The sequence below is a fragment of the Triturus cristatus genome, chromosome 1_2 (assembly GCF_964204655.1).
Source record: "Triturus cristatus chromosome 1_2, aTriCri1.1, whole genome shotgun sequence".
NCBI lineage: Eukaryota > Metazoa > Chordata > Amphibia > Caudata > Salamandridae > Triturus > Triturus cristatus.
Genome location: NC_140580.1, coordinates 818,614,297 through 818,629,129, shown reverse-complemented (window position 1 = coordinate 818,629,129; position 14,833 = coordinate 818,614,297). Strand labels below are relative to the sequence as shown.

At 46.7% G+C, this 14,833-nt stretch overlaps 1 protein-coding gene across 1 annotated transcript in view; it reads left to right on the top strand.

Moving 5' to 3' along the window:
• The window catches only part of NPHP4 (nephrocystin 4), a 969,441-nt gene that overhangs the window by 48,854 nt on the left and 905,754 nt on the right, over positions 1 to 14,833 (top strand). The window lies entirely within an intron of this gene.

Here is a 14,833-nt window from a genome sequence, read left to right as displayed (position 1 = left end):
TCAGGAAGAGAACTCAATTCCGGTGGGAGCTTATCAGTTGACAAATACATAGGAAAGATCACTCTCTGACCCAACGTAAGCTCCACTCCCGCAGGAGAACAGTACAAAGTCGCATATAACCGTTTCAACAAATCCAGGCCCAAAAGATTCTCACCACAACCAGTAGTCAAAATCAAAGGAGCTTCTAACTCACGAGACCCAATTGTAAGGGGCAAAGGGCTAGAAACTGGATTGCTAACGGGGGCGCCAGAGAATCCAACGGAAACATTCGTTAAGCCAGACAGAGGCGCGCCAGGGAGTTTCGAATGCATGATGGAACTTTTCGCTGCACCAGTGTCCAACAGAAAAGGCTCAACTACGCCCAATGTGGCAACTGCAACGTAAGGCCCTCTCTGATCAACCGGAACTGATACTACTCCCTCTCTTTGTCTATGGCTGTCCTAGTAATTACCATCAACATCAACATCATGCTCGACATAATAGTCGTCCACATGATACTGTGCAGATCTACTAGACGATGAATCGCGCCGATCAAAGCAATTTTGCGAGTCTGATGAAGTGGCAAAACGCTCATTCTGATTCTGAGTAACACCGCGACCTCTACCACGTGATGCTTGTTGAGGACCACTACGACCTCCTCGAGCCGAAACACCATTGTTTCGGTCAAGCAAAACTGGACAATTAAACTTCAGATGGCCCTCACCCCTATAATATGCGCATTGATTATACCCCAGCATAGATCGTGTCGTAGAGGAGTCAGTACGCGACTGCGACCTAGAAAACTGTGATTGTAATCGATTTTGCTGTTGCGAGTCATTTTGATTCAAGCGCAGAGGATACGCTTGCTGCAATAAGACCTTAGTTTTAAGATCCTTCGTTTTCTTATCTGCACGTTCGCTTTCTTCTTTATCTCTATTTTCGTAGTATTGGGCCGTGGCTAATATTTGAGCAGTGGTAGAAACGGCCCACGAACTTTCAGAATTCTTCAATTTGTTGCTTAGTTCAGGCAACAAATTCGATACAAATTTATCAACAAACAGTCGCTGACCTCCCTCAGTACTCATATCCTGACCACTGTGATCGATGAATGCCTCCTCAAATTTCGTAAAGAAATCGGAGACACTCTCGCCCTTCTTTTGTTTGCACGCAGACAGTTTATCCCAGTTAACTCTTATTGCTGGCATAAGCGTCTTCATAAGTGTAATTATCCTCTGGGGCAAATTCTCAATGATCCGTTCAGGTTTAGACCCACCAACTTGTCGTCCGTCGGCCGCCGCAAGAGCAGCCCAATCACCGCCTAACTCAGCTGCGTGATTCTCTTGACGGATTTTCGCCCAAATCGGTTGAGGTACTACATTACCGAACAACATGTTGATATCGGCGAGGTTCATAACAGTAGCGTCCACTAATTGGGATAACTCCTTATAATAACCTGCCGGATTTTTGCGGGGGTCAGGCAAAGTTTGCTTCACCTGCAAAACTTCCGATCGCTTCCATGGGAGGTGTATCCAAACTCTCTGAAAGTGTGGTAGAATAGCAGGATTAGCAGCAGGATCACCTGGCATCCACACTGGGGGAACTTCTCGCATAGGATACTGACCAGGTTGTGCCATCCACTCCCCAGTTTCGTCCTTAAACAATGCTCGAGGTTGTACTGTAGATCGAAAAGATAACAGACGCTCTAAAGCACGTGGGACATTACCACCCACAATCATACCATTCGAAAACTGATTCTGAAGTTCCGTCATCTCGGGCGGTACATTGTCTACCTCATCATTATCCCACTCTTCTCTCAAGGATTTACACATTTCCTCGAACACGAACCTTTGTGTGGGCTCATTAAACTGAGAAAACGTATCAAACTATACGCGAAGTGTACTTAGCAGGATGCCTAATCCATTTACGCGTCATTTTCACTAACGTCTCACATTCTCTACCACCAGGAATTTGACTGCGCCTCTGAGAGACATCAGAAAGATCGGACCCAAGTATTGGTCCAATAAGCGGAGAATAGAGATTAGCAACAGCATTAGGTATACGACTACGAACAGAAGGGGAAGAAGAAAGAAGTACAGGAGCAACAACATTAGGAGTAAACGTAGAAACAGTAGCAGTAGTCGAGATAGCAGGAGTAGTAGTAACAATAGGCTGATGAGGTACAGGCAAAGGAGCAGTAGGAAGAAGAGCGGGTAAAGTAGTAGGGACAATTTGGGGCACAAGGGGATTCGGAAGAACAGGAGGAACGACAGGCTGACCAGCAGCTGCCAGAACAACAGGTTGAGGAACAGGAGGAATCACAGGAACTATAGTATCCTGTGCATAGGGAGGTGGTGATTTCAATAGATAAGACAATAATGGATCCTCTACCGCTTCTTCTCCCTTCCTATCAAAACTAGACGGTAGAGCCGGATAACATTTATCCACCGCCATATGATGCAATCTAGCAAAAACTTCCTGTTCCTTCTCGTCTTTGTCTCGCTGATACTGTTCTTCATTTCGCATTACCGTAATAATACCTTCTCTCTTATTTTTCTTAATCTGTTTGATTTCTTTCTGCTTGGCCTCTTTACGCCATAACCGAAAGGAATCAAACATGGCCGGCCTAGCCTTCTTTTTAAACAATTTAGCTTCAAGATTATCTAATATGGCTGTTTCGAAACTACCATGTGGTGGCCAACTAAGAACACCATCATTTTTAGTTTAACGAATCCAATATTCATTATATACAATAGGACCTACTCCGTGGCGACTATAGAGCTCATAAATTGGAGTTCCAACTGGAGGTATCGGACATGAATCCTCCAGCCGGGAATCCGTGCTGCAACATTTAAGGAAACCAAACAAAGTACTACGGCCAGGCATCGTGCACACTAACCGAGTTTACAAACTTCAAGGGCTATCGAATTACGATGTCCTCGCAAAAATGCAAGACCCTCGGTTTTTGACGATTGCAATTGTCAAATAAAACCCAACAACTAAGAACCAACAACTAAGAACCACAAATGCAATGGAACCATGCAAACAACCAAGTTTAACCAAGTTACAAAAATACAAAGTAACCGTCCCAAAAATGAACTATAAAACCATGGACTCTGGGAGCGACCCACAAATACTTAACTGAAAGAGCAATGGCGTCACCAGGAAGGCCCGTCTATCGTCTCGCCGTACAAAGGACTACGCCAGGCGCCAAAACAGGTCGACAGTCAGGGCATCAGTCCGTCGCAGCCGTCAGGAGGCGGGAATCTTCGCGGGAAAAGTCTTCGGACCACTTATTTCGACAACTGGATCAATGAAGCGGGGTGCACCTTCCCTCGGAGATTTCACACGAAGTTCCTCACGATCGTCGGGCTTTGGACCGGTACCGCTGATGTCGCCCACGTTGGGCGCCAACTGAAGGACTGGGCTATTCTAAGACCCAGCGGTGCCAGGGGACAACACCTGAAACCTTCGTGGGTTACCTGTTCCGGCGTACAAAACACAGAGACACGGGACACTTCCTGCGGCGTCAAAGATCAGAGTTTATTTACTGCAGGGATACAGAAATCGCAAGAAGTACACAATGTGTAGGTTCTGAGAGACTGCTTCAAATTGCAAAAGTGGATCGCTCCTTTTATACACATTTTCGTCATTGAACAACATGGCGAACAAAAGGTTACAACTCAGTTCCCACAGTAAAACTTCAAAAGGGTCGCATTCATGTTTTCAGAAACCCGGAACATAATTACAGCAGCATTGCCGGTTCCCAACTGTGAAAACACGTTATCCCCACATTAAACACATTCCATTCTGACTGTAAACGAATTAGGAGAAGGGACAGAAACAGGTGCAAAGGAAAAACAAGGACGAACAACAGATTGGAAAAGAGTGTAGGGAGCAATATCGGAAGCATGATTGCAGGATCAAAGGATCCGTGCCTAATGCATGCACAACTGAAACAATAGACTAGCACGGCAAGATGAACCTCGAGCGGAGCCATCTGCCCTTGCAGTGCCATCCCCCTCGTCATAAAGACACCCTCAAGGGAACACGTGTCCTCTGCAAAAGCTTGAGAATCCCAGGGTCACAAAGCGGACAGTGTCCGTTCGCTGGCTACTTGAGGGCAAGAGACAAAATGGATGCCGTATCTAAAATGGAACCCAAGGGTTCAGATGGAAACACCCACGAATGAGACGAACCATACATAGTAGCGTAGCGAAAACGCGTACACCCACTAAACTAGTCATTTGCGGTTCATAGATACCAAACTCGTCCATATTCGAACAAACCCAAAATGTCATTACGATTCTCACGGAACCTCACTAGTGCCTACCATACATTCAAGATTCCCTATGTGACTGCATTATGAGGCTTGAGTAGAACAATCACTGGTTGTTGTATATTAGTAGGATATTAGTTTGATTGCACAACTTACAAAAAGTCCTTTCTGGTGTTCAAGATTCGGCCACAGAAGTCGGCCCAGATTTTGCCAGTGGTACATTTTTATGGTTAGTTAGCCACTCTGAATGAAGTCCTATGTGTGTATAGCCTTTAATGTGGGAATCCCTAGTATAATAAATGCCTGATTTATACTTCCAATTTCCTCAAGGGAACAACAATGTTAAAGTTTTGCCTATTTTTTTTTTTTTAATAAACAAATTTGTACATTACAAGTGATCGAAAACATCCTAAGAATAACAAGTACATACTTTTTGACATGTGAATCATTCCAACCCAAAATAAATCGACCATTTACCCCCAAATCCTCGTTTGTTTGTGGGACAGCCCCTCGCAGTGTAGATGGGCTTTTTAGGTCGAGCCTACAGCAGCGCATGCGCTGTTGCTCGACTTTTAGTAAGTGGGTTTTAAAAGTGCTTCCCACTGGCTTTTGCTGGTCTAATGCTTGCGTTCATGCGAGTGTGAACAGCTGCCAGCTTTCTGATTACTTTCACTTTGGGCGCTGCTACGCGCACACCACTCGCGTGTTTGCCGGCACGCGCGTGCTTGCACACAACTCCCTCCGCCTCTCTCTCCCGCGGCAGCCCCCATCTTTGCATTCCCCCCGACCAATGCTTGTTATGAAGCTCGCCAGGGACTTTTCTGCTCGAGAATGTAAGACCATGAAGCTGCATACAAAAAAATAAAAAACACGTTAAACTAAACATTATATGTCAAAGACCAAACCCTTAGCTTGAATTGTCATTTTTTTCATTCAAAACCCCATAAACTTGCATGGTACGAATTACTCTCCTCACTTGTATTTTCAGAATACGCAACCGCTATATTCTATCTGACCTCTGACTCTGTTATCGGTTTCCTAGACGTGCGCACCAGGTCGTGCCCTCTGCCTAATTCTTGTTTGTAAATCCAGAGGCTAATGAAGGGCCGGGCTGATGGGTTTAAAAAAGCTCTAAGCGCTCCAAGACTGAGCGTGCATTGCTGTGGTCAGTCTAAGCACTGGGAAAAGAGCCATTTTGAAAAGACCGGGATCGCCGGTGGCATTGTTCATGAGGTGGGCGAGCAGTTGCTGCTGTGTGCAGCATTCCTGAGCAGCAACAGGTGGCTCCTTAGAAACGTCACCGCCAGTGGACTACACGGAACACCGTCCAGAGAACACTACGACGCACATAGAATGTGCGTGCTGACGTGTTAATGTGCTAGATAGGCATTTAATGCGGGGCTGCTCCTCCCCAGTAATAGATCTCTGTGCACGTGACCACACCCACGTGCCACTGAAGAATGGAAGCATGGCGGCTTCTGCCGCGTCGGAGCGCACTAAATGTACAACTTATTTGGCACACGCCAGACTCGGGCAATATCGACTCATAGAACATCCTTGTGAGCCCCGACATGTCTGGCCAGCACTTCCGTTAATAAACGGTGTCATATAGCTAGTTTGTAGTTGAATGCTTCTTACACACAAGCTACTGCTGGATTTGAAGACTTTCAAGAACCAGTGAATTTACTTCTGCAACTCCAGTGGAAGCTTCCTCCAACATGGAACCTCTCTCATTTCATTGCATAAATACGTGGTGAACAGTGCTTGCCCTTGGTAGGGTGCCATCGTTTCCAGCTTTGTCAGAAGCAAATGAGACCCTTCTGCTGTGGTAACTGAAAATGATATTCCACTTACCAGTGACTGCCCACAAATGCCCTTTCTTGCATGGAGTCTTTGCTAGAAAAATAAGCATTGGCATAGCAGATAGGTCTCGCCTTTGGGACCTTATAAGTGTTTAGCCATGCAACAGTTGATGTTGTTGCACCAAGGATATTGTGCTGCATAACTAATACTTATAAGGTCACAAAAGCTAGACCTATTGGCTACGCCAATGCTTGTTCATTTTTGCGCAGCAGTCTATTGCCCTGCGCCCAGCCAACACTGCAGGCGAGTTTGCCGAATTTCACACCAAACAATTTCTCGTTTGGCAACCAAAGTCCACAAGAGAACGCACGCTCCTGGTCACCCGCAGGTCCTCCTATAAGCCAAGGAGGACAATACGCTGGGAGGGATCAATGGGTTTATCCAGCACCCAGGATCACCAGATTGCCCAGTACCTCTGATCACCGGGCAAGCCCAAACCACATGAAAGAAATTGGCCACCTCTTCACCACATCGTTTGCACACGTATGATTGGTGCCAGATTGCCCTCCATAGCCTCAGTGGTAATAAATATGTTGTGTGTAGGAATTTGAATTTAATCAAGTAGAACCTGGAGGATATCACAAACACTCTTGGCGCCTTAATTACTTTCCTCCAGAGTTATCTTTTAGGGGCCCTATCCACAATTCCCAGCGCACCCTCAGTGGGGCAAATCAGTCTGGTGTGTTAATAAATAGGGATCGATACACACCGGAATTGCCTTAGTTTTTGCTATGCGAAAATAGATGCACGTTATGTTTTTTAAATCAAAAGATTGTAGTATTAACTCAACTAGCCCTATTGCCTTTAGATGCAGAACATGTCTCTCACGCTAAGCCATAGAGCTTAGCCTTTCGATGGGTTGCCACATAAGACCAGCTGTCATTTTAAGAAGGCTGGGAAAGGTCCATTTGAAAAGCATATCTGTTTCAAAGTCTGGATGTATGTACTGCAAAACACCTTCTATCTTACCTACAAGAGAATGGAGGGAGCTGTCTAGCAAGCGGTGGTTTACCTATCATAACATGCTTCTGTGTGTCCGTCCGTTTATGTGCTGAGTTTGGAGTCTTTTGGCTAAAATACAACACAATGGCTGGCTGCTAGTATGTCCCCTTGACACATCTTCTCCGCACAGTAGTACCACAATGGAGTTCCATCCATCAGTGTGCCTGAGTGGCCACTATATGGTCTGCAAGGAAGTGGTGCTAGGGCCTCTGTTTTTAGAGAGAAATGTATTTGCCAGCACCTTATTTTTATCCAAGCACCCAGCCAAGGGGCATCGTTGTGTTTTTTTCTGATTCATGTTTTTTGGGGGCTGGGTATTGCTTTCACTTGACCCAAAGCCTCAATCAGCACAGCTGTCTGTTATGAGTTCCTATTTTTAGCGTGGATTTTAGAAATAAAACGCTCTGTTCCTTTAATTTGCTTGATCTTTTTTGAAGTCTTAATTGGAATACAATTTACCCTGATTATTATCAGGCCAGCCACATGGCAACAATGATGTTGCTACAGGCTGTCGACCTCGTTCTGGCTAAGCGTTGTTTATTTTCTGTTTTCAAAGTCATTTTTGCTCGTGATCAATTAAAGCAAATGCTACTAGCGGTTCTTCTAATAAAAAAATAATTTACATTATTTCCAGTTCAGTGTAAGATCCTGTCAAATGCATGCATTTAAAAAAAAATATCCTTTTTGCTTTGAATGGTCGCGTTTGTTCCAGACAAAGAAAAGACCAGCGACTTGATTCTTAAAGCAAGGTTCTGCTAATAAGAGACCGGATTCACGAAATTGACAATTAGGTGTGCAAATATCCTCATATGAGGGCAAATTCAAATCAGTCCTTCATAAATGCCCGAACTCCCAATGATATCTCGTTAGGATGTTTGAACTTTACCAGTGACTTTGTCTATGGGCTTTTCAAGCCAGGCTGACTGCTAAAGTTTGGTCAGCACCCAGAAATTGTTTTGAAATTTGGTGCGGTTCGCAAAGTTTTGGCAGGCCTACTGTAACCATGGATATAATCGCAGTAGGAATGTATTCACAATGAGAATTGTGAAGAAACGCAGCAAAAAGCTGGCGGGTGTTGGGGGAATGGGGTTCCCCATGGGGATGTTTTTTTTCTACGTGGCAAAACACAATTATAATTTTTTTTAAATTGGGATTCATTTTCATGTGCATATGTGTAATTGTTCATTAATTTGAGTTCTCATTGGGATCGGCGACAGACACAGGTTCCCAGGGATACTGGACTTCTTTGTGAAAACCATGTAAGTTAGAAATGTACACACATTTCCTACATAAGCTTACAAGTTTATATTTCCACACTGGGCGTTTATGAATGAATTCATATTTGCTCATGCTTTTGATTTGCCTGTCTAGATTTAGTTATTGAGGGGGCACTCAAGGCTTAGATGGAGGCACAGCAACTCCTTTGCAAGTCTTGGACGTGTTTTGGAAGGAAGTGGTTATCTAGGAAAACATTGGAAGCCCCTTTATGAATAACAAAATGTTGTTTACATCTCCTTTTTTTAAAAAACAGATTTATTAAATATTAAAGCAGCACGGTACAGCAAGCCAATGAGAGACATCATGTAGTACATTAACAAAGGATATTCATCTATCATAACTCCCAACTCCCCAATTGAAGACCCCCCCCCCGAAAATCGGCCAATCAAATACATATATATGTCCCAGTATGAGTTTGAGCACGTAGCACATTAAGATGAAAGGCCTAACTCTACTGTTTGCGTTTCGGGAAGCTAACATACCAGTGTGCACATAGCAGGGAATGGAATTATAATCCCAGTAGACGGATCAATCAGAGGTTAGGGATTACCGGATTGCCTGGGGACTCTGCCCACTACGGGGCGTCCGGATCTTTTAAGCTGTCAACTAATACCTCCTTGTCCCTGGTTACCTCCATGGAACCACACCCAAAGAAGCACACCACCCTTGTATGCCGTCCATCTCTCCAATTCCCTATGGTATGTTGCAGCTGGGAGGCCCCCAAGTAGCTTTCCAATTTCTCGTATTTCCCTTTTCGCTAAAATAAAAGCCAAGTCCTGAAATTTGTTGGTCACTTTGGTTTTAGCAATGGTGGGGAACCAGCTCAATAGACAGTGTTTGAGGTATAGGGGACCACCCGGAGTGTATTGTTAGTGAGTGTATGCGTAATTTCCTCCCATTAGTGTGCTAGCGGTGGGCAATCCAATAGCCTGTATAAGAAGTTAGCTCCTACCGCCCCACATCACAGACATGCCGCCCCGGCTGTGTTGAAATACCTGTTTATTTTCTCTGGGTTGAGGTATGCCTTGTGTAGGATATGGAAATTAGTTTAAATAGGGTGTTCCCTGATACTCAAGGGGTCTGCTCCAGCAAAGTCGCCCAATCACCCTTGCGTATGGGTGTTCCCAAGTCCTCCTCCCAGCGGGTCCGTAGGGCCTCCAGGTGCTGCATCACATCTTTCTTGATCGCACTAAATAGGCAGGAGACCGTTTTGAACATGCCATAGGACGTGAACCGGTATTGGCAGACATTGTGACGAGCAGGTTCTGAGAAGCCCGCACCCCAATGCTTCCGAACTGCAGTGGTCTCCGTCCTATTTATCAGAAAGCGTCCCTGGGGTAAATCAAACTCCGAGCAAAAGTCCTCACAGGGAGGAAGCTCACCTGTGCTGAACAGGTCACTAACACATGTTGCCTTTGCAGCCTACCAATCTGTCAATCTCCACCAGTCCCCCCATGTGGTAGCAGCTCCAATATTTCTAAGGGCATGTCAAGTGAGTATGGGACCTGGGTTCGAGTTTTTTTAAATTCCTGACCCAACAACGCCGCAGTACTCACAATTCCATTGTATCTTTGGCAAAGGGTCACCCCATCCACAGGAGTACTCCAAACAGCTGGTGCAGGTTAAGTACAAACTGTCCCATCTCACGCCCTTGGGTCATTCTCCCCGCTAGCTACAGAGTGAGCCACTGGAGCTGCGCCATACTGTAGTACGTTTTAAAGTCTGGTACAACCATGCCACACTCTTCCACAGGGCACTGTAACTTCGTCAGTGCCACTCTCCTTACTGCCCGTTCTCCAAATAAAGACATTAATGAGGGAGTCCAGTTCCTGGAACACCCCCAGGGGTCCAGAGAGGTAGAGTCACAAAGAAGTGCAACAGTCTGGGGAAGACAGCCATTTTAAGAAGAGCAATCCGCCCTGCCAGGGATAGGGGAAACGTATTCCGGTAATCAGTGCATGTTTGTAACGTGCATTCTGCCATCCTGACATTCCCGTATAGCAGGTCAGTCTGGTCATGGAACACTTTTACTCCCAGATAGTTCAGGCATCCGGGTTCCCTTTGCAGCACTCAGTCCCTCAGGGGGTCTGCGATTCGTAAGCGTCAGGAATAGGTGAGATTTCTGCCAATTGACCCTCCGTTCTGACTTCAAACCAAAGACTTTGATTCGGTGTCTGGATCACTCTAGGTCCGTCGTCGTGGCTCAGAGAAATATCAAGAGGTCATTGGCATATAAAGCGATCTGATGCCGCTGATCATCAAATTATGTCCCTTGATAAAGGTTCCCTGATTTAGCACAGCTAGCTAGTGGTTCCATCCCTAGTGCAAAAAAGTAAGAGCGACAGGTGCCGCCCTGTCTGGTCCCACGGCCCACGCTATATTTCTCCGAGATAACTCAACCTGTCCTCACTTAGGCCGGAAGGTCCTTGTATAACAGCCCATTACAGGCTACAAATCCTCGCCCTAAGTGCAAGGACTCCATCACAGTGTAGAGGAAGTCCCACTTTAGACAGTCAAAGGCTTTCTCTATATCGACTGCGAACACTGCAGTTTCCCCTCGGTCATAAGTGTCAGCCTCCAGTAAGCTCAAGAGTTTCCTATTATTAGTTGATATGTTGTGGCCAGGAAGGAACCCTGTTTGACCCGGGTGTACATGTTTTACAGCCATGTGCAGGTTTCCCCGTCTTGAGTAATGGAACCAATAGAGCCTCCTGAGTGGAAGGCGGGAGATGGTCTGAGTCTGAGTTCTTAGCGGCCTTGAAAAGCTCCCCCAATTTGGAGGCTAGTACGTCAGCGTATGTGGCGTAGAATTAAACTGGGAGCCGGTCTGTCCCAGGCATTTTCCTCGTCATATTCTTCAGCACCCCTCTTATCTCCTGTGGGATACACCCTCCACTCCTCAGCTTCCTCCGGTGTGAGATCAGACAAGGGTAGTGAAGCCAAGAACTCCCAAGTGGCATTTTCTGAGTATCTGGATGTGCTCATGTAGAGGCAAGCGTATTAGTGTCGAAAATGTTGGTTAATATTCGCCGGTCTATAGAGCTGAGCCCTTTTGTCTGTCTCAAATCCCACAATGACCGAGCCCTGGTTAGCGAGGTTAGCAAGCCAGGCTAGGAGCGAGCTGGTTTGGTCACGCTCCGTGTGCGTGGTAGCATATATTCTCCATAGTCAAAGCATCTTCATTTTTAAACTTGCCCTGCTAGACACCGTTTGGTATCTAACGGGCCAGGCATAGTACTGGGTGACCCTGAATGCACTTTTTAATGTCTCTCAGTTCTGCCTCTGATGTCATGACTTCACCCCGTAAAGTGCACCTCACCCCCTCTATTTCTGCTATGTACTTCCCCCTCATCAGTGTCTTAAAAGCTTCCCACTCCACCAGTGGGGTGGACACATTGCCAGTATTGTCCTCAAAATATTGTCAGATGCAATGCTTGATGCTGTCCTGAAAGACGGATCCTCTAGGGATTCTGGCTTCAGGGTCTCTCTTGTTCCCATCCCAGGCAGAGGAGGACGACTGTATTATGGTCAGCGATAGTTCTAACCAGATATTCCACCTACTGTACTGAACCAAGTACGTCTGGGGTGCAGTGTAACCAGCTCTGTGAATGTGGAGTTCATGGAGCCCCGAGAAAAAGGAATATTGACAGTGGGTGCATACTACACCAGGTGTCAGCTAGACCCCATTTAGTCTGCCAACCATCAAAGACTGGGCAGTTGTATGAACCGTGGTGTCCCTCAGTGGGGCGTGGGCGCAATCTCAGGTGGGATCTGCCACACAATTGTAGCCCCCCCACCCCCCCAATAATAACTTACTGCACCAGGTAGAAGGCCAACGTCCCGCACAGGTCCCCCAGGAAGGTCCCCTGATCCGCATTCAGGGCATAAATATATCCTGGCCGGCGAGCCTTCCCAATACTACCACAAATCAGCTTGCGGATTCCATCAAGTCTCCCGTGTGTTGGAAGGGGACCCCGACGTACCCAGATAAGTACCCTGCTTGCATAAGCTGAATAAATGGTGTAGTAGGCCTGATCCTGCCATCTTCTCTGCCATGCCGATCTATCCTTAGCTGTTACGTGTGTTTTTTGTAGCAGTGCAATATGGACCCCCCACCTATTGAGGTATGAAAAGACTTTGTATCATTTGAGCAAATTATTCATCTTCATAATGTTCCAGGATATGAATTCATAACTCCGAGTGGTTGCCATCGCATTGAGCTACCATCCGGTAGGGGTGCCCACCATCTGACCTTAATGGCACCACAGGGCACAGTCGCCCAGGACTGGGGCATACCCCCAAACTACAACCAAACAACACTCCTCCCATCTCACACGCCCCAGAACAAGTAGGCAACAAACCCCCCATCTAACATCTCATTTGAAACTCAAACTTTCGAGGAGAATCCACGTGTGCTACAACCAGAGGGGGGGGGGTGGGGGTGGGGGGGGGGGGGTGGGGTGTGTGTGTGTGTGTGTGTGTGTGTGTGTGTGTGTCCGTGTGTGTGTCCGTGTGTGTCCGGATGCCCCGCACCGGGTTCCCGCCACCCAGCAGTGAAGGGTAGATAGAAAGCTGCCTTGACCAAAGGTAGTAAGGAGTGATTCCAAGTAATACTCGGGCCACCCCCAGTCAGACACAGCATAAGCCATTATAACATAATACTAACAAAGCAGCTGCTCTGGGTGAGTTCATTAGCAGTACCAGGCTTTACTTTGGGCAGTTCTACTTCAGTCCCTCGGACAGGTGTTCCCATTATGCCGAGGGGAAAGTAGGAGGTGGTGCAAAAGTATGCCATCTCTTAAAGAACTTCCATTGAGGAAGCGGTAAGTATCCAAGGAGGACCTGCCAATGTCCAAGGGGCGGTGCTCTAGGGCACTCTTCGGATTGTGCTTAGGGTGTACCATTTATTGTGCAGTATGTGGCGGTTAGGTGTTCTTCTTTGGCAATGTTGAGTGCCCTATCCCAGCAGTGCATCGTAGTTGGTGGCACAGGACTAAAAGATTACCAGGAGTGCCGCCAGCGATGGGCAGAAGCAGGGCCCTCTCTAGGATAGGTCAACACCCCACCTCCAACTCACCAATAGTCCGCCGTGTATCACCAAGGGGTTCCAGCTGTACCAGGTACTGTAGTAGGATACAATAATCCGTATGGGATTAGTGGGAATGCCCCTCTACAGTTCCTACATTCACAATCCTTGCTCGGTAAGTGTGGGATATGTGGTACACTGCCCATTGTCAGCAGCTCCATGATGTCTCCGAGCTAGGCACCAGAGTAGAGGTGAGTCAAAGGTTAAGCCTCCGTGCCTTAAAGGACCATTACATGTTCGGGCCCCTTGGAAAGTTCAGTGCCATTTTTGTTTGTCATCGCATCCTCACGTGGGAGCTGTAATTGGTGCCGGGGGGCGATCGCAGCATGATGAATGAGCCGTACCCAGGTTCTCCGGTTGGGGTGATATACCACTAGGCTGTACGCTCGGATTTGACCATTAAGCAAAGCGGAGCCTGGATGCAGACAGGAATCCCACGGACCTGTGTTCAGGGGCCCACTGCAGCTCCAGTACTCCGCTCTGATTTACCCTCAGGCACCAGATTGGTGCAGTTATATTGCTGGGGGGAGGGTGCACCATCACAAAACAGGGCCATTGCCCTGTCTGGCCCCATTTATCAGGCGCGGTAAGGTCACGCTGTTCGAGCAAGGCCACCCACATGGAGCCTAACCTGCTGGGCTGCACCAATGTCAATGTCGGGGGGCTGCAGTCCTCAGCGCTGGCTCCTCAGGGGCCGGCTCCTTTCGGTTGCAGAGGTGTTTACCTTCCTTTTGGAACAGGTCTCTGGTCCGGGACGAGTCATAATCTGGCAACTGTAAGGTGGCTACCATAGGTGCAGAACATCGTGCCTTATCTTTGTGAAGTCCTGGCATTGCAGGCACAGGTCTCTTCTTTGTCCTTGTCGTCAGAACAGATCTGAAGTTCTGGTGTCAGGGTTGCCCCTTAAATCCTGGATTTAGGAGGTGTTTAGGGGTTTGAGGGTCAGTGGCCAATGGGCTAATGTTTATTTGGCTTATCCGCCCCTGAGGTGACCACATCCAAGGGCTGTAGGCCACCAAACTGCCCTGAAGCAAAAACAGGTGCATTTGGTAATAAATCCATTTACAAGTGTAATTTTCAGTGTGTTTTCTGGATGAGAAATGCCATGCAAAACCTTTGTGAATACTAACAATGTTATGAGTTGTAATTTTTCATGTGTCTCCACCAATTAAACTCCTGTTTTCTCTATTTTTCCTGCTTCACCACTGACTTATAAACTTGGAAAGGTTCATCACAGAGGTTGTTATTTTACATGATTGAATGGCTTTCCGCAAGGTAATCCTGCTTTTGTGAATTAAGATTTCATAGTCCCCTTATGTACAAAAGCTTCATCAATCATGTCCTACATT